Below are 19,112 nucleotides of genomic sequence, written 5' to 3'. Positions count from 1 at the left end.
GTTCCAGGTGTGAGCCAAGGGGTAAAAGATGGTGGTGGTCTATCCTGTCTTCCTCTTGAAGGCTTGCCTTTTTACTTGGGAAGGATGACCCTTGTGAAGGATTTCTATCTCTCAGTGGCCAGAACCATGTCACATGGCCATTTGGATCTAAAACCATCCTGCGTTCATCTATAGATTTAGGGATCCTTTAGTGGGAAAAATATATTTTACCCTAGTATCCCTTGGACAGTCTACAGCCATCCATGCCCTTCTACCTGTAAATGTACTTTATACTGAATGCATTTCTATCCTCTCCAAAAGAAACAACCGCGGGCCCCCTGCTACCTCATTCCTTCTGAAGTCCATGGTACTCAGGCCACACGCAGATCTCTCCATTGTCCTGGGAGGTTCATCACCCCATGTGGGCTGTGTTAACCACTGACCTTTGGACGTGGCTTGGGGATGGAAATGCGAAGTGTCAGCAAGCTGCACCTACTCGTTTGTATCCCCGATGTCATCTACCACTTTGCACTGCTGCTCTGGTATTAAAATTGAAGCAAAAGCAACCTTGAGCTGAGTCCAAGGCAGAATTCTTGCAAACTTAGACCAGACTTTGCCAGACTTTGTGGTCTGGCCTAACTCATTGGCCTGGTTTTACTGTGTCTATGAATTGTCAAAACAACTGGTAGATTCAGTGAAGAAAATAATTAAAACTGTTTGACTGAACCGTGGGTTAATTCTGTCAGCCTGGTCAATCTTGTAATGTCACATAGACACAAGTTCAGAACTTTTGTCTTCCTGATACACAAACTCTGAAAAAGCCACAACAAACAAGTGAACATAAATAGTATCTTGAATCTACTTACAGCTTTCACTTGTACTTCTTCCGACATGAGATTTTTAAGAATTGGTTATTTTTAAGTATTTTATTTTATTTGTTAAAGATTTTCATTTATTTATTCATGAGAGACACAGAGAGAGGGGCAGAGACACAGGCAAAGAGAGAAGCAAGCTCCATGAAGGGAACCTGATGTGGGACTTGATCCCAGGTGCCCTTGAGACTTCAAAGAATTGTTACCAGCCTCTCTATTCTTCCTGCCAAGCCCCTACTTCTTCCCTTAGATTCAGAAGAATTCCCAAGTAGTGGGCTGCATTCCACATTTGCATTTCATTGTAAAAGCAACAGTACTGGCTGATTTATGTCCCCTCTGTGACATGTAAAAGGAAGGCCCCACCTGTAGAGCACACATTCATTACCATCACTGTCTCTGTCTTCCCTGTGCACTTTACTGTTTTTACCTAGTTCCTGATAAATGGGAAGAGAAGCCACAAGAAATGCTTCTGCATCCACTGCAGATGGAATGAAGCATGTTTTATTTAGGAACGTCCCTGGGTCATTCTGAACCCATATCCCAAACCGGGGTTGCTAGGCAGAGATAGTGTATGGTTGCCCATGTACCGTTCAATGACTGCAGGAAATTTTTTAAAGAATCCATTGAGTGGAGCTTTGACTCTACGTTTGTACGTGTCTGTGTATGTCTCTTACAGTGTATGGCACTGTAAGAAGATGTGGCTCCTGGGTTCTTAGACGTGTTGGTTGAGCAGAAGCTGCATTGACTTCAACCACTAGGGGGCAGCCCGGCACAGAAAGTGTAGGGCAAGTGGATGGTACTTGTCTGGTTTAAGGGATGCGAAGATTCTGGGGGCCTCAGGCTACAAGGAAGGAGTCTTCAAAAAGCAAACAATCAAAAAAATAACCTCTGCAATTAACCCTGTGAAAGAAGTTAAACATATATGCAAATATTGCCACATTTCTCTGAAATTCGTGTGGCTAGCTAGAGAAAATAGATGACTGTATTTAGATACTCACCCCCTACACCCATGATGGAAGAAGAAGGAATCAGCTGTTAGTTAAACCGAGAGCAGGGTACCAACAACAGGAAGAATTTTCTTTCTTTTTTTTTTTTTTTTAAGATTTTATTTATTTATTCATGAGAGACACACACAGAGAGAGGCACAGACAGGCAGAGGGAGAAGCAGGCTCCATGCAGGCAGCCTGATGCGGGACTCGATCCTAGGATTCCAGAATCACGCCCTGGGCCAAGGGCAGGCGCTAAACTGCTGAGCCACCCAGGTGCCCACAGGAAGAAAGTTTAAAATAAAATTTTACTCCTTTGGACACTTAAAAGCATGTAGAAACATTTGAGCTAGGTTTATATGCCAATTCCATCATTTCCAAGTTTTGTGACACTGGGCAGTTGGTTTAATTTTCTAAGCTTCAGTTTGTTCCTCTGAGAAATGGGGTTAATGGTAATAGTTACCTCATGGAGGGTCTGTGCGCTTACATGGAATAATGCATAAGAAGAGATTAACTCAGCCCCCAGAAATGTAGGCTTTGTGATTAAGGTGATCTCACATTTCATTGTGGGGAATACATTTTGCCCTTCCAAAGTCTGATAAATTCCAGAACCAGGAGCCTACGGAAGATATAGGCAGAAACCAATGGGCCCAGCAGGAGAAGGAAGGAGAGGTGATACCGCAAGCTCTATGGCCAACATCATTCTCAGCTTCCAGGGAAGGGGGGGGGGAGGCGCCTCCAGCAAGCTGTCATGCTCTTGGAAGGGCACTGAAGCCAAAGCTGGTTGGTTGGCTGTGTCCCCCAGGCTCCTTGCAGAGAATGGGCAGGCTGGGAGCACAGTGCAGAGGCAGCCAGAGGGAGCCATGGCAGCTGATTCTACTCCTCATCCCGTTGCCTTTATAATGTTCTACTGGAAAAAAAAAATCTATTTAGTTTTTCTGCCTATTTTTAGATTGGATAGTTTGTTGGTTTTGCCACTGAATTGTAGGAATTCTTTATAAATTTTGGATATTAACCCTATACAGGATACATGGTTTGCAAATATTCTCTCCCATTCTATAGTTGCCTTTTTATGTTGTTAATTGTTTTCTTTTGCAGTGCAGAAAATGTTGGAGTTTGATGTAGAGGTGAGATAAGCCAGACAGAGAAAGACAAATACTGTATGATATCCCTTATATGTTGAATTTTAAAAACCTCAAAAAACAGAGAATGGGATAATCATTTCCAAAGGCTAGGGGAGTGGGAGAGATATAATTTAAGGGTTCATACTTGCAACCAGTAAATAAGTCCTAGAGACCTAATCCATACAGTGATTATGGACAAAACCATATTCTAAACATTAAGCTTGCTAAGAGACTAGATCTTAATTTTTCCCACCACTGGAAGAAATAATTACGTGATGATGTGATGATGGGGGTGTTAGCTATCTCTGCAATGGTAACTGATCGCAATATAAATGTAACAAATCAATATGCTGCTCACTTTGCATTTACACAACACTTTGTTGATTTTATCACAGTTTTTTAAAAAAGGAAAAAAAAAAAACCGTTCTGCTGAGCTTGAAGCTTCAATGACAAGAAAGTGGAGAGCAGGCCTCTGAGCAAGAAAGCCCTTGCCTCCTGCCCGTTTTTATTCCTACATCTCTTGGGACTCTCCTTCCTAGCTCCTCTCTCTCTTGCTACTTTAAGTCTTACTTTGAAGCTTTTCAAACTTTTCATTCTGCTGACAAGCTTCTCTTATCTATTTATTCATTCATCCAACAAATATTTATGGAGCGCTTTCTGTATGCCACATATCAGGAGTGCATCAGAGAATGGAGGTCAGACCTTGTTCTTTTTTAAAAAAAATTTTAAAAGATTTTATTTATTTATTCATGAGAGACGCAGAGAGAGAGGCAGAGACACAGGCAGAGGGAGAAGCAGGCTCCCTGCAGGAGTCCGATGTGGAACTCGAACCTGGGACCCTGGGATCATGCCCTGAGCCGAAGGCAGCCGCTCAACCACTGAGCTACCCAGACGTCCCCAGAACCTCGTTCTAATGAAACATACTTGCTAGTAGTTACATCGCAGGTAAAGGCGAAGCTAGGGGCATCAGATGGGGCTGTCAAGGAAGGCTTCTCTGAGAAGGCAACATTAATGCCAACACCTGAATGATGAACACAAGCTACCTGCATGCAGGTCACAGCACTCCAGGCTCGTTCAGAGCCCCCAAAGCGGGCTTGCCGCATTTGGGTGATGGGAAATAGGGCCCATGGGGGTGGGGCGGGGGGAGACAAGAGATGACCTCAGATGCTGGCTCATCATGTCAGGCTTTAGAGGCCAGGATGATAAGTTTGAATTTGCTTCTAAAGCAAAAGACTGCCCACTCCTTTTATGCCTTAAGAAAATGTTTCCTCTTTCAATGTCATACAAAGTGTCTTATGCTTTCTATCTATTTTGCACTTTAGGATTCTTCTCTGAAGGCCCTATTAAATAAGCTTCCTTTTTCTCCTTGCTGTGTTTAATCCTTGCAAGAGGCAGGACTACGGATGGATGGGTGGAGCCCCTGCTCTGCAGTTGGATCATGTGGGTCAGGAGCACTCTGATGTCAGCTTGGCCGGGCTGAAGTTTCCCTGCGTGTGGTGGACTCCTGGGCTCCCATTCTGAGCACAAGGAAACATTAGAAAGCAAGGGCCTTCTGTAAAAATAAAGCAAAGTCACATACTTTCTCTGTTACCAGTAAGATTTCTTTCCAAAACAATTAAATTAAATATTTTTTATTAGTTGAGCAGTACTAATAGCTAACACAGGGGCGTGAGAGGGAGAGAGAGGGAAACATCTGAGTTTCCTGGCATCTGGAGCCATAGCAAATGACTTGCTCAAATCTCAAGTGGCTACATTTTTCTTTTATAAGGTGCATAAGGTCACTTTTCCCTTATTAATAATGTATTATGTGACCTGGGAGGGGGAAGCTTTTCAGAGTCTCTGTTAATAAACTCAGCCCCTAGTCACTTTGGTCCCAGGTCCCTCCTTCCCCCCCAAGTGTGGTGCTGGTCACTTTAGTCCAGATTCAAGGCAGGGGCTGCAGGTTATGCAAAGTTATTGGTCACTGGGCATAAAAGCCTCCCATTCTAGCAAAAAGAGAATTCTTATAGCCAAGTATCTTATCTTGCAAAAGACTAGGTTTATCTTTCCTTTCATTCATTTAACTCATATTCATTGAGTGCTTACCGTATGACACGTACTGAATGAACAAAGGTAGATAAACATATTTTCTGTCTTTGGGAAACTTCCAGTCTTGCAGGGACTTCAGTCTTCAGGGACTAAGCGTCTCCTACAGACGCAGATGGGTGGTTGAGTGCTATTGTAAGGACACTGGTAATAACACTGGGCCCCAGTGTTGGGTATCCATAGAGGGGTGGGGTCTGTAGCAAACTGCAGAGTACTTAGTTTAACAGAGAAGATGCTACTCTCTTTAGCATACAGTTGCTGTGTAATGAAGGCCCAATGTTGCCGAATCTTTAACCTGCGCAAGTGGGAAATCCATATTGTTACATGAAATATACTATTTTAAAAATGCAGGCAATTAATTCAAGTTTCTGCGAGGAACAAACAAAAACGATTTTAATTAGTTGCTTATATTAAAAATTAGTATAGTTTACATAAAAACATGGATTTCCTACCTATATCTATATACATAATTCAGATTGTTGTCAGGACCAAATAAAACATATCTATGTATATATGTATAGATATAGACTGATATAAAGATATATATTTTATATATTTTTAAATTATATATGCCTTTTAAAATATACCTTTATATCAATATCGATATCTATAGCTATATAGTAAATTTAACCATTGAGCTTCTAGTTGCATCCTCTGAGAGGAATAATTTTTTTCTTGATATACATACATATATATATTTATTTTAGAGGAATAAAATTTAATATCATAGCCTAATTCAATGAAAGCACACTCTGATTCATCTTTGATTTATTGACTGTTTATATGAACTTGCAGGACCAGATGAAAAGCACAGGGCAGGTTGTGGCAAAGCAAGAAAAGAACAGCTAAATAGACAAATTCAGTAAGAAGCACGTAGGAAGCATCTCTAGTGTGAAAATGCATAAGGAGAAAAAAAAATCCCGTTTACTTCAGTCATTATATGCATGAGATCGTCACAAATATGCAGCTCCATAGCATGGTCTTACCTTCTCTCTATAGAAATGGCCTAGAAAGATGACCGGCTCCTGTAAGGCAGGAATGATATGCATTTAGTAAACTAGATAGATTTATGAATCAAAGAAATGTAGCCAAAATCATTGGGACCTCCCTCCAGGCCACCTCCTGAGTGAATAATGATATTAGACAGTTGCTTTCACTGTAGTCTAGAGCATCTTTATCAGAAGTCATTAACTGCCTGGCAATTTCCTCACCTCCTAAAGAGAGTGGACCTAGTGACTAGCATCTGAAGAGTCATCTGGGCAGCACTGGGCTGCCTTGGATATGAGGCAAAGCAACTCAAACAACATAGGCAAGTACAGAACCAGCACCTATGTAATCACTGGCAATTTCCAGGATAGCCCTTCCCGAAGAGCAGTCTCAAACACAACCTAAAAGAGCATAGCCCAGATGGCTCCCCTGCTTATAAAATAAAAACACGAAAACCTGGGAGAGATGGTATCAAAGTAGTCTGTGAAGCGGTCTCTTAATGGAACCAAAGATGTCCCTAAAGTTTTCACACGTCGACTATTGCACGGTGGCCTGGGCTCCTCTGGATTGGCCAGTAGTGTCAGGACGGTACACATCTGGAAATAACATCACCAGTGCTCCAAAAGTTAATTCTTTCAATGATAAGGAGCTGCTTTCTTCATAAATGATGAAATAGTACAGGTTTCTCAGGCAGACTTCACCTCCAAGAAAGATAAGGAGTTCCCTTGTATAATCCAAAATAACAAAACAGGCCGAAAATAATCATAAAGAACGAGTTGGAAATTCCCATATGTCAAAGTCCTTAGTCTGATCTATTTTGATTAAGCCAGAGGAGCACAGATGTGAGATCTGACATGTGACGAGTGTGTTCTGCTCATATCGTCTTGGGTCCTCTATCACTTTCATGTAACCAGGGATCCCTGGGTGGCGCAGCGGTTTGGTGCCTGCCTTTGGCCCAGGGCGCGATCCTGGAGACCCGGGATCGAATCCCACATCAGGCTCCCGGTGCATGGAGCCTGCTTCTCCCTCTGCCTGTGTCTCTGCCTCTCTCTCTCTCTCTCTGTGACTATCATAAATAAATTAAAAAAAAATCAGTCACCTTCATGTAACCAGCCCGATTTAAAATGGCCAATACCTGCTCTTGGGCTGCTAGATCCCACATTGTCTAATGGAATGGCTGTGAACTCATGACCCCTTCAGGGCATCCTTACTTAATTACTAATTAATTCAAAGGTGGGAATAGAAATATCTCAGCTCTCTTACCACTTGGCAGGATAATTCTGACACATATGTCTTTATGCCTTTCCCAGAGTCTCTCAGTTGGATTAAACTCTGGTTTCCCATTGAGGTGGCTGGCTTAATTACGCACCTCTGTTCCCTGTCTTGCTTCTCCTACCTCATCTATCCCCCAACCTCACAAAGAAACTGTGTGCATTCAGCCTGCATCTCAGGGTATGCTTCTCAGAGGAACCCAACTGATACACACCCCTAGTGAAATAACATCCCTCTCCTTATCATCCCTTTCCCATTTTTATGGGAAAGAAGCACGTTTTCTCACAAGAGAGGGGTACCCCAGGTCAGAGTCTGGTGAAGTTTCCTGTCAGCTGTCACCTTACTTTCTTGCACCTTCTATTGTGTTCTGCTCTGCTTGCAGTGTGGGAGGAATTCAAATTTAGACCCGGACCACTTAATACTGCCCCTTCCCATCTAATGAAGCGTGGTGGTTGTGGATATCACAAAAAACTCTCAGCTAAGGAACATAATGTTAAAATAAGAGGTTCCGAGGTGACACAGAAATCAAATTTTGGTCTGCTTAAAAAAATTGGGGGTGTTTAATAAAAATACATTCCCAGGCTCAAGCCTCAGAAATTCTGATTCAGAGAGTCTAGGGTGAAATCCAAGCATTTGCATTATTAATAAGTGTAGCAGTTTTAAAACACGGCCCTGAAAAAAAAAATAAAACACGGCCCTGGGTTTTTGGACACATCTTGCATCGAGAGCTTCGCTCTATGTCCACTGTTTGACTCAGCAGTCACCCCTCGACCAGTAGAATACGGTGAAAGCCATGCTGTGCAGTTTTCTGGACCAGGCACTTAAGAAACCAGTAGCTTTCACGTCCTGTCTCTTGGGACGCTTATTGTGGAAACCAAGCCACTGTGCTGTAAGGAAGCCAAGCAGCTGCTAGAGAGGCCTTTTAAAGGTGTTGCAGCCAAAAGCTGCAGCTGAGGCCCAGTCCACGCCCAGCCACCAGCCAGTGAGTACACGTGAGTGAGCCAGTCTCCTGAAGATTCCAGTTCCTCGGTGTGGGTCACCTACTGACATCTCATGGAGCAGAGATGAACCAAGCCTGCTGTGTCCGGTCCAAACTGATGAATGACGGTTGTTTTTTAAGTCACTGTTTGGGGGTGGTTTGCTAAATGGCAATACTAACTGAAACAGTACATTCTCCAGGTGACTCGTAAGTAAAAAGGTTCATGTACTTTCAAAAATATTTCTTCTGATAACCAGGTATGTACAAAGATGATGCGAAAGTGGACGGGGTAAAAACTGTTAAAGAAAATAAGGTGTTTGGTAACATCCCATCTGAGGTCTTGCAGTCACACTTTGCAGCAATTTCTACTTTGCATTTTGCTGCCTTCCTGGGGCTCCAGTGGGAAAGGCAGTAAGTGAAGTGGACCGGTTTTAATACGAAAGAGGCAGCTGCTACTTTGCTCGAGCTAACGGCTGCCAGGAGGGAATACGTGGGGTGCCAGACACCCTGATATTTCAAGAGGCTCCTGGAGTGAGACTTGTCATGTAGACTCTCCTGATATTAACTGTGTGTGGCAAAATAGACACTTTTGCATCCACGTTTCAACATTAACACTTCTGAAGTCATGGTCTGGTGTCAGATTTGATAAAGTCGAGGCACTTCATGTTTTACAATCGCCTTCATTAAAATAGTTCCTAAGATTTCCAGCAGTTTATCTAATATGTGTGTAAAATGTGCGTTCTTATTTTTATTTTAGTTTTGCAGATGGTTTTCTATAAAGTACGTTTTTTAATAAGTCCCTGTGTGAATGATTTTAAAAAACTACAGAATAAGGTACAAATGTAGTGTATTTAATAAACTATCAACTAAAACAAAAAAATTTAAATTTAAAAATTTTAAATTAAAAAATTTTAAAATATATTGTAAATGTCAAGCGGGACATGTCTGTGGGCTGGCCTTATAGCCTGTCAGGTTCTGTGTTCTGACTTAGTTAATTTTAGGGGTGTGGGGAGTGTGGGAGGACACGAAGGGAGGGCCAAGCAAGGAATTTTTAAAGATGATTGGCATCAAAAGCCTATCCATGAGGTTTTTTTTTTTTTAATACTATCCCAGTTAAGAAGGAGGAATAAGGAGCAATATAAAACTTGAAGAAAAAGAGATTTCATTTTAGTTTTAAAGAGGGAAGTGTCTCTCTGTGTAGAAAATAATCAACCATGCAATGAACAACGTGTCTTGCCCAGAGCCCAGAGACCAGGGCCTAGAGCATCATGCTCTAAGGAAAGGGAACTGGAAAGGGAACTCAATAGGAGAGATCTGTGATGCTCAGATAAGCCAATTTACAGAGACCTACCTTAGAGGCTTTCTGATGAATGGCCATCTTGAATTTTAAGTTCATCCTTAGGCTCAAAAACAGAAGCTACTGCAATTCACAATCCACTCTTCTCTTTGAATATGATTCCATTGGTGAGTAGTCATGAATCCTCCCACTCAGACATAATCACAACTCTCTAAGACTTTAGCTCCAAAAATGTTAATTAAAACAATATATTAAAATTAGGGGTGCAAAAAAATGGACAAGGGACAGAGAAATGCAAAGTTTTGCTAGATGAATATAGATCGACAGGGATCCGTTGAGGAAGAAGAATTCAATGCAGATGTCCTGTGTGCAGTTAGGTCTCTAGATCTCTGTTGTTGCTTTATTAGGAAGGAAGGCCATTTACAAGCTGGGAAATAGTTCAGGGAATTGATCTGAAGTTTCTCATAATATGATATATACCTTTCCATTAGGAAGCTACAAATGAGGGCAGAATGCGTAAGAGTGCATAAGAGTATTTACAGTTAGGATTTCCATTGAAGGTGACAAAACAAAAACCAGTTCTAATTGGTCTAAAGTAAATAGAGAAATATTTGCTCATGGAACCTACCAGTCCAGCGATAGGACTGGTATAGCTCTCTCTAGGGCCTCCCATGATGTTATCAGGACTCAATTACCCTTCTCTCTTGGCTCTGACTAGACTCCAGCCCAGAAACCCCAGGTTTGGGTCTAGGGGAAAAGAAAGTATCTCATTTTGGTGCCTGAAGCCCCAGTCTGAGTCACACGCCAGCTCTTGAGCCAAACGTGTGGCCATGGAAAATGAACACTCTGATTGGTTGGCACTGGAGCAGGTCACAGGATCCCACATGGGTGATTTTCTGTTTTGTTTTCCCCAGTCCTTTTTATCTCTGCTTCTTGCTTGTCTTCTTTTGTGGACCATCTGCTGTTAAACCAGTGTGTTTTTGTTCTTTAATATATCACATTTTTTCAATTTTAGATTGTCCGGCTGATTTTTTGGTGAGGATTCACCCAAAGGCACGCACAAGTATGTTTAAAGAAGCAGCATTATTTGTAATGTGAAGCAGCATTATTTGTAAGCAGTTGGTGAAACCAGAACCAAAATAAATTCTATGAAAAGCAAATGGATAAATACACTGTGTTATATTTATAGAGTGGGATACCACATAGGATAAAATTAATGAACTCCAACTATATCCAACCCTCATGAGTATAAGTTGAAAACAAAATTAAGACAAAGAAGTTAGATGTAAAATAATGGGTGATTACACTTGTATAAAGTCCAAAGACAGACTACATTACAGTAGCTATAGTTTATTATTTGGGTAGTAAAAGTATAAATAAAAGCAAAGAAATAATTACTAACAAAGCCAGTATATGTACTTTTGGGTAGATGCATTCTATTTTGCAATAAAATATAAGATAAAAGAAAGATAACCATAGGTTTTGGCAAACTCAGGGGGAGATAAGCAGTTTTCCTCTGTATTTGACCTTTATAGTCATCTTCTCCTGCTGCCTTTTTAAAATACCATCACAAACTGTCCACAGTGATGACCTGAACTTCTGTCCTAGAAAAGTGGTAAATAACATTATCCCCAGAGGTTCTCTGTTAAACTCTATGTTATCTAGTGAGTTAGAAAAGAAGTAAGCGTGTACTCTCTAAAGTTACATCACCTGTCTCTATCATCAGTATGATAGGTTGGTTGTATGTTCCAAGAGCAAACATGAGATAAACGTCAGTTGCAGGAAAAATGGAAATAAGTGACATGAGACTGTACCCTGAGAGTTCAAACTATAAAATCCAATAATGAACTAAACTTGCAAATTTCCACCAAATAATAGTTAAGATTTATTTAGTATTTTATTAAGGCTAATGTGCCAAAAACCTTACAAGCATAATCTTCACAACAACCCCACAAATTAAATGGGATTATTTTCTCTTTTCAGGTTCTTGAACTTTTTATTTACATATTTAAAAAATGTGCATTCCAATAGTTAAAAAAATAATTTGAACAACAACAACAACAAATGACACTCCGGTTAAATTGCATTTGATAGCCCGCAGGACACCTTAGAGCAGCTTGGTTCTTACTCTAGATTTCCCTGTTGTTCCACCCAGCTTTTTCCCTCACCTACTTGCAAGTTCTTTTCCTTCCCTGCCAGCCAGATGGGCAGATGGGAGAGGCAGGTGTGGCCTTCCATGTCAGTGGTCCTCAATTCTTTGGTGTGAAAAGTGGCAGCACAGTCATTTAAGCTCGATCCTTTGTATCCTACAAAGTCAAACAGCTAAAAGAAGAAAAATAAGAAGGCAATGCTTGTGGAATGTACAGTGCATACCGGCGGCGCATGCCTCACTAGGATGTGTCTGCTTGCTTCTCCTGTTCTATTGTTTCTTTTGAAGGCAGTGGATTTTTTTGCTTGTGTTGCTGTCTTCTTCAATTTTGACTTACCCGATTTCTCAATCTCAGCTATATAGGGTTTGTCAGACATGGTTGCAGGGGAACAAGGCGAGGAACTCAAATGAGCAAAGTACCTTCTGTGCAGTGGCCCCAACTGACTGCCTAAATGGGATTATTTTCTTAATATTGCAATGGAGGAATGATGTTTAGGGCATTTCCAATCAAGCCCTCCAGGTCATCTGGCCAGGGAGTGGCAGAACTAAGATTCAAAATGAGATCATCAGGCTCTCCTGCTCCTGTTCTGAACTCCCACACCTTAACTCTGTACTACAGAGGTACAGTGGCTCCCAGACCTGAGCAAGTCTGGAGGGTTCCATTGTACACGGTGTTATTTAGCAACAGAAAGTGGAAAATCAGTTTAACTTGGGAGAGCAAATTCAGGCACTTTTCAGGGAAAGGAAGTCCTACTGAAAGATTCTGATTTTCATGGTCCCATTGGTTTAAGGCTATTTCTACACTGAGGCTGAATGTATCAGGTTTTCTTAGCCTTATAATATTAAACATTTTAATCATGCTAATAATCTCTTCTCTTTTGAATTCTTGGTTAGCAAGCAGCTTTCTGATTATAACTTGGCTTTCCAAAAAAGAACTCCTTAGAATTTGTAGTCTGTGCCAATTTAAGTATTCGTGTGTGTGTGTGTGTGTGTGTGTGTGTGACAGATTTTATTTCTCATTGTTAACTGGCCTACTGGCATTCTTATTTATACACTAGCTTCTTGAGCTGTGTGAATGTGAATATTTTGATCCAAAATTGAGCTTTGAAAGGTGCATCTACAAAAATCAGATTTCTGAGTCCAAAAGACTGAGGACCAATCTCTGAATATTGGCAAATTCATCAAGGTAAAGTTTTCATATGAAATCTTTTGGGCAATAAGGCATTGACCTTTTCCTATCCAGATCTTAAACCTGGTATGGGGTTCAACTTTTTTACTTAACTTCTATAAGCATATCGGTTCACTTTATCTGGTGAGTAATTGTCATACTATAAGGCCAGATAAACCATGAAGCCATTAAATTGTAGTGAGTTGATCCAGTAAGAGGTTTAGATGTGAGTTGTGGACTGAGTTGTGTTCCCCCCACACCAAACCTAACCCCCAGTGAGATGGCATTTGGAGATGGGATCTTTGGGAGGTAAATAGATGGGATCATGAGAGTAGGGCTCTCATGATGGGATTAGTGCCCTTATAAGAGGAGACACCAAAGAGCTTTCTGTCAACGTCCCTTTCTCAATCTCTCCTTCTTTCTCTCTCTCCCCTCCCTCCCTCTCTGTACAGAAAGAGGTCATGTGAGCACACAGAAAGATGGCAGCTGTCAACAAGCCAGGAAGAGAGCTTCCACCAGAACCAGACCATGCTGGCATTCTATCATGGGCCTTTAGATTCCAGACTATAAGAAAATGAATTTCTGTTGTTTTAAACCCCCTAGTCTATGGTATTTGGTTGTGGCAGTGTGAGCAGACTAATGCAAAAAGTCAGTGGAAAATAGGGAGGCAACCCTTCTCTGAGTAAGAGATGCCTCAGCTGGAGTAGACAGGCTCAAGAAAACTGAAAGGATATCCCAGGAAAATGAACAATCCACAGGACTTCATCTTAAGGAGAAGAAATCTGAAATACTACCTTTGTTTCTTGTAGGACTGTCTCACATCTGGCATTCCTTTTTAGACTTCTTGGATTAGATTTTTTGTTTTGTTTTCTGCATTTGTTTTATTCAGTGAAAGAGTTGCACTAGACTTGTCAGCAGTTAGAGGACTTTTAGAAAATAAAAAGTCAACTCAAAAAACTCAGTTTTTTTTCAACCGAAAAAATGTTTCATTACATAGTATTCCTTTCATAGATCATTCTTTCCTTTCTGGAAAAGGATCAGATTATAAAACCTTGGGAATGCAGTTAGCAGGACTTTTAATGGTGTTTGATTTTTTTTTTTTTTTTAAAGCCTGAGCATCTGACCACGGTTTTTCCAAGTCAAACAGCAGTTTAAAATCTAAGAGGCTTTGAAGTCAGAGGCCTGTAATGCTGTGGGCTACTTCCCTCTCTTGAAATAGTAGGTGAGATCAGATGAGAAAATTGGTACAGATACTGTTTGTGTTTCTCTGCATTTCTTAGGAGGCTGCCCTACAAATCGTACTGAGGTTCTATAATACTCTGAGCCACTTTTTTGAAATATATAATAAAAATGTGTGTGCACTGAGGAAAACTTATTTAACCACACTGTTATTATGTTTAAACATGAAAGAGTGTCATTTTCCTTTTGCTTTTCAAATAATGAACAGAAAGACCCATGGTTTTAGGAGACACATAACAAGCCATGACCCAACTCACAATGACAGAGGTCTTTTTAAAGAATGTCAAAGTCTCAATAATAATAGCTATCCTTTACACTGTACTTAAAACATTTCAGTCATAATCTTTGTTATGTCGCATTGTTTTTTGTTACTGTAGGACAGTAATGAAGATGTATGTAGTGGATGAAGAAAGTGAATTCAGAGTGGTTGAGTAACGGACCAAGATTTATTACTAATAAGAGACTGAGTCAGAATTCTTTGAATCCCTGACTCCAAAATCCACATTCTTTCCACTATTATGCCATGTGATACCCATAATGATATCTATATTTTGGGAGAGACCAGATAAATATATTAATAATTAATTTTTCATTCTAGAATAGTATAAAACTCTCATTTCTCTATTATTAAAATTCTTTCAAAGCAAAGTTGATTTAAGAAAAAGATGATGGTCAGTGTGTCAGGAAAGGAAAGAAGGCCAGAGGGACTAAAGACTTTTACCAGCAGGTTCTAATCATGCCATGATGATCAAACATGAAGTTTTTGATCTGCAGGGCTTACAGTAATCACAATAATTTACATTTATAGAGGACTCTACTTTTTAGGTCAGATATAAATTGTTCGGAAGAAGATAAGATAACCAAGTGGTTCAGAAAAGGAGCCATATCATGTAAGTTAGGTTAGCTTTTTCTGGTCGGCCTTGATTGGACCAAAGTTTCTGTAGAGTGTGGAGTCTTGTATGCCACAAATAGTCACCAGGGAAGCAGTCAACCTGCAAAATAAAATAAATACAAAGAAGTTTGAAATTGGGAATTGGTTCATTATAACAATGCATGAAGTACAGAGGGGTGACGATTTTGAAGTGGTTATAAATACCTTGACTAGGAGGAGGATTACCTGAAAAACTAGGGATGAAATTCATGTCTGTGAGCAATTCTTGCTCTAAAGAAGGGAGGATGTTAGTCTGCTTGACAAATCTATCCCTGTAGAGAAGGAAGGGGACTCATTAATTTGCCATAACTTCATATTAATGCTCCCAGGATAATCCAACTCTCCGAGGTCTGATTTTGTATTCTCTAAGCAACCTCCCAATGATAATTGAGTTTCTCAAATAGATTTCTCTCCTGGGAAGGAAATGAATGGACAGACTGACATGCCTATCCAATCCACTTGACAGTGTGATTTCTCACTGTTAATTAAGATCCTGGCTCCTGCATATGATGTATTTAGGTGATGTGAGTCAGGTCTCTTTGGGCCTGACTTCTTGTAGGAAAGTAGAAATCAAGACCTCAAGTCTGCAGAATGATGACAGCAACCACTTACATTTGTGTAGGATCTACAGTTTAGAGACACTTTTGACTCATGCCATCTCATGTAGCTCTCACAGTGCCTGTGAGGTAGTTGTTTTTGATTTCTATTTTGTTAAGATTTGGAAAGGTTGGGCAGCCCAGGTGGCTCAGCAGTTTAGCTCTGCCTTCAGCCCAGGGCATGATACTGGAGACGCGGGATTGAGTCCCACGTCAGGCTCCCTGCATGGAGCCTGCTTCTCCCTCTGCCTGTGTCTCTGCCTCTCTATCTCTCTCTGTCTGTCTCTCAAGAATAAATAAATAAAATCTTAAAAAAAAAAAAGATTTGGAAAGGTTAAGTGAATTTTTCAAGATTGTATAGTTAGTGGAATATGGGATACAAGGCCTTGGCCTGTGACATTAAATCCAGAGCTCCTGCACAGCCATGGGAGGGTGAGTATGCAAACATGTAGAGACTCATAAGATGGAATGTCCAACAACTTGTGGCTCTTGGCACCTTGATACAGCAGGACTTGGTGGATAGAAGATGGACCTGTTTTTTAAAGGTTAGTCATCATCCCCAATCTCCACATCACCTCTGGTGCTAGGAAACCACAAATCTATTTTCTATCTCCTTCAGTCAAATAGGTTTGACTAGTCTTGGTATTCTACAGAAATAGAATCATATAACATGTGGTCCTTTGTGACTGGCTTCTCTTCTTTAGCATGTTTTCAAGGTTCACCCATGTTGTGGCATGTATCAATATTTCATTCTTTTTTATTGCCCAATAATAATCCATTGTATGGATATACCACATTTTGGTTATCCATTTGTCAGGTGGTGGACATTTTGGGTTGTTTCCACTTTTTGACTACTGTGAACAGTGCTGCTGTGAACACTTGTGTATAAGTTTTAGTGTGAACATAGATTTATTTTTCTCATGGGTATATAACTATGAGTGGAATTGCTGTATCATATGCTAACTGTATGTCTAACTATTCAAAAGGTGACAGATTGTTTTTCAAAGCAGCCACATCAGTTGATATTCTTGCTAGCAGCATATGAGCTCTAATTTCTCGCCATCCTTCCTTGTACTTGTTATATCTGACTTTATTGGAAACAAACTAGTGGGTATGAAGTATTGTCTCACTGCGGTCTTGGCATACAGTTCTGTGATGACTGATGATGTCGAACACCTTTTCATATGTTTATTATTCATGTGTATATCCTCTTTGGAGAAATATCTATTCAAGTCCTTTGTCCATTTTCTAATTGGGTTATTTGTCTCTTTATTATTGAGTGATAATAGTTCATTATATATTATAGATGTAAGTCCCTTACTGATAACTATATATAATTATATAATTTTCAGATTGCATAATTTGAAAAAATGTTCTGTTTTGTGGATTGTCTTTCCTCTCTCCTGATGGTGTCCTTTACAATACAGAAGTTTTCAATTTTGATGCTAACTACCATTGAAAACTATATCTAGTTTTGTCCTGCAGCTTGTGCTTTCAGTGTACAGATAAATCTTTTTGAACAGAAGGAAAATCTGATTCGATGTCCAAATGATATTGTTATTGTGAAGAGATAAAGTATAAAAGTGTCAGAGGAGAAGTGTCTGCTTTCATGAAATTTGCATTGTGATGGAAAGAAAAACTAAAAATGGTAGAAAACAATAAAGAAAGCATAGACTACGTGTTGGGAAGGGATAAACATTGAAAATGAAACTTCAGTGAAACAATAGCTTGTGACTAGCAATGTTTATTGTCCTTTGTCTCTGTAGTACAAACATTATATCAGCAAAGTAGATCCATCAGACAATATATTTTACATTTAATTTTTGTGATTCTTTTTAGAGGGAGAAACAACCATCACTGTTTTATACATTTGCTTCCAAAGTTACTGTAGGCCAATTGAGTTGTCCATATATATTTGTATGAGATTTAACTATTTATTTTAAACTAAGTTATTTTGTTTATGTATCATTGCTAAAATAACACCCTGGTTTACGCATAAGTCTTAAACTTCCTCTGAAATTTTCACTTAGCATAACATAGTCTCTTTATACAAACCAAGATATCCGTAGCTTCTATGCATTACACAATTAGATTTCCTTTCTGGTCTGCTGACAGGTATTTTATGAATAACATCTGCAATATCCAGTAATCTGCTGCAAGAAATAGTGCTGATTTTATTAGAAAATAATTTGCCTTTCAAAAAAATTTTTATATACTCTAAGCACTCCCTAATAATATAACTTAATAATAGAGCATTAAGGAAAATTCTGGTTGCAGTAAGGAAAAAGTCAGGTCAGTGCTGAAAGGAAAGTGAATGGAGAAGCTCGCCTCATCTGGGCTTTTGCAAATACACAGCACTATGATGTCACTGGCTGTTCTGTACCTAGCTTTATATCTGGGTGTAGGTTTATTTACTCATCAAAATTTAATTTGAAGTGCTGGTTGGCTGCAAACTCCAAGAATATTACTATGGTCATAGAATTCAAACAAGTGCTTAGTTAAAGGTCTGACTAAACTGTTTTTTTGAAAAAAGAAATCTCTTTATTGAATCATTTAAACCTAGGTAATATTAAGCAGACACTGTATTTAAAAGTGAGGTTTGAGGCTAACTTTGAAATAAAGTGCAGGTTAGGATTTCTTGCCTTCCCCATTTACTTTCAATTTTTCCCTTTCAACTAATTCCAATTGTATTCTTATGCACAAATGTTTACCAGAAAGTTCTATGGTTGACCCTGTTTGTCTAATATGAAATCCAAATCTTCCTAGGATTTGGGCCACTTTCCCAGATTTTAGGATATTTTTGTAACAAAGTGACTTTAGGGGTTTTTTTCCCTCTCGCTCTGATTTTTTTTTTTTTTAATGTAACTCTGCTGCCAGAAACACACACACACACACACACACACACACATACACACACAAATTCTGCACAGAAAGACTCAGATTCTTCTGTTTATTGCTCTGCAGTGTTTTCATTTGCTTGTGAAGAGCAGGGGCAAAGCTTATGATGCAGAAGAGGGCTATCTTGCCTTCAAAAGCATCCTGCAGGCCAACTAAGATAGCCTGATGCAAGAAAGTCAGAGCTCTCTTGAGCGACCTTCACTTAAGCTCGCTGGCTCCTTGCTCAGGTTTTCTGAAAAAAGCACACTGACTAATGTCCCCTGCATGATGAATGCTTACTGCCCTCAGGCTACTTTCTAGCTCACCCCCTCACTTCTATTTGCACTATCGAGTTGAATGCTTCCTGACAGTAAATCTTTTTCTTTTTAAGATTTTATTTATTTAATTTTTATTTGAGAGAGAGAGAGAGAATGTGCACATGCATGTGCGATATCTGCAGGGAAGAGCAGAGCTGGAGGGAGGGTGTGGGGGTGGGGAAAAGAATCTCAAGCAGACTCCTTGCTGAGCACTGAGCATGAGCCCAGTTTAGGGCTCCACCTCACCAACCTGA

The 19,112-nt window shown here is 39.9% G+C and overlaps 1 pseudogene; it reads right to left on the bottom strand.

Annotated features, from left to right (window-relative positions):
* Positions 1-11,971: 11,971 nt before the first annotated feature.
* LOC140623725 (thymosin beta-4-like) lies at positions 11,972-12,107 on the bottom strand (annotated as a pseudogene).
* Positions 12,108-19,112: the final 7,005 nt, after the last annotated feature.

Source organism: Canis lupus, chromosome 33, assembly GCF_048164855.1.
Source record: "Canis lupus baileyi chromosome 33, mCanLup2.hap1, whole genome shotgun sequence".
In the NCBI taxonomy this organism is placed as follows: domain Eukaryota; kingdom Metazoa; phylum Chordata; class Mammalia; order Carnivora; family Canidae; genus Canis; species Canis lupus.
This window is presented reverse-complemented; position numbering and strand designations above follow the sequence as displayed.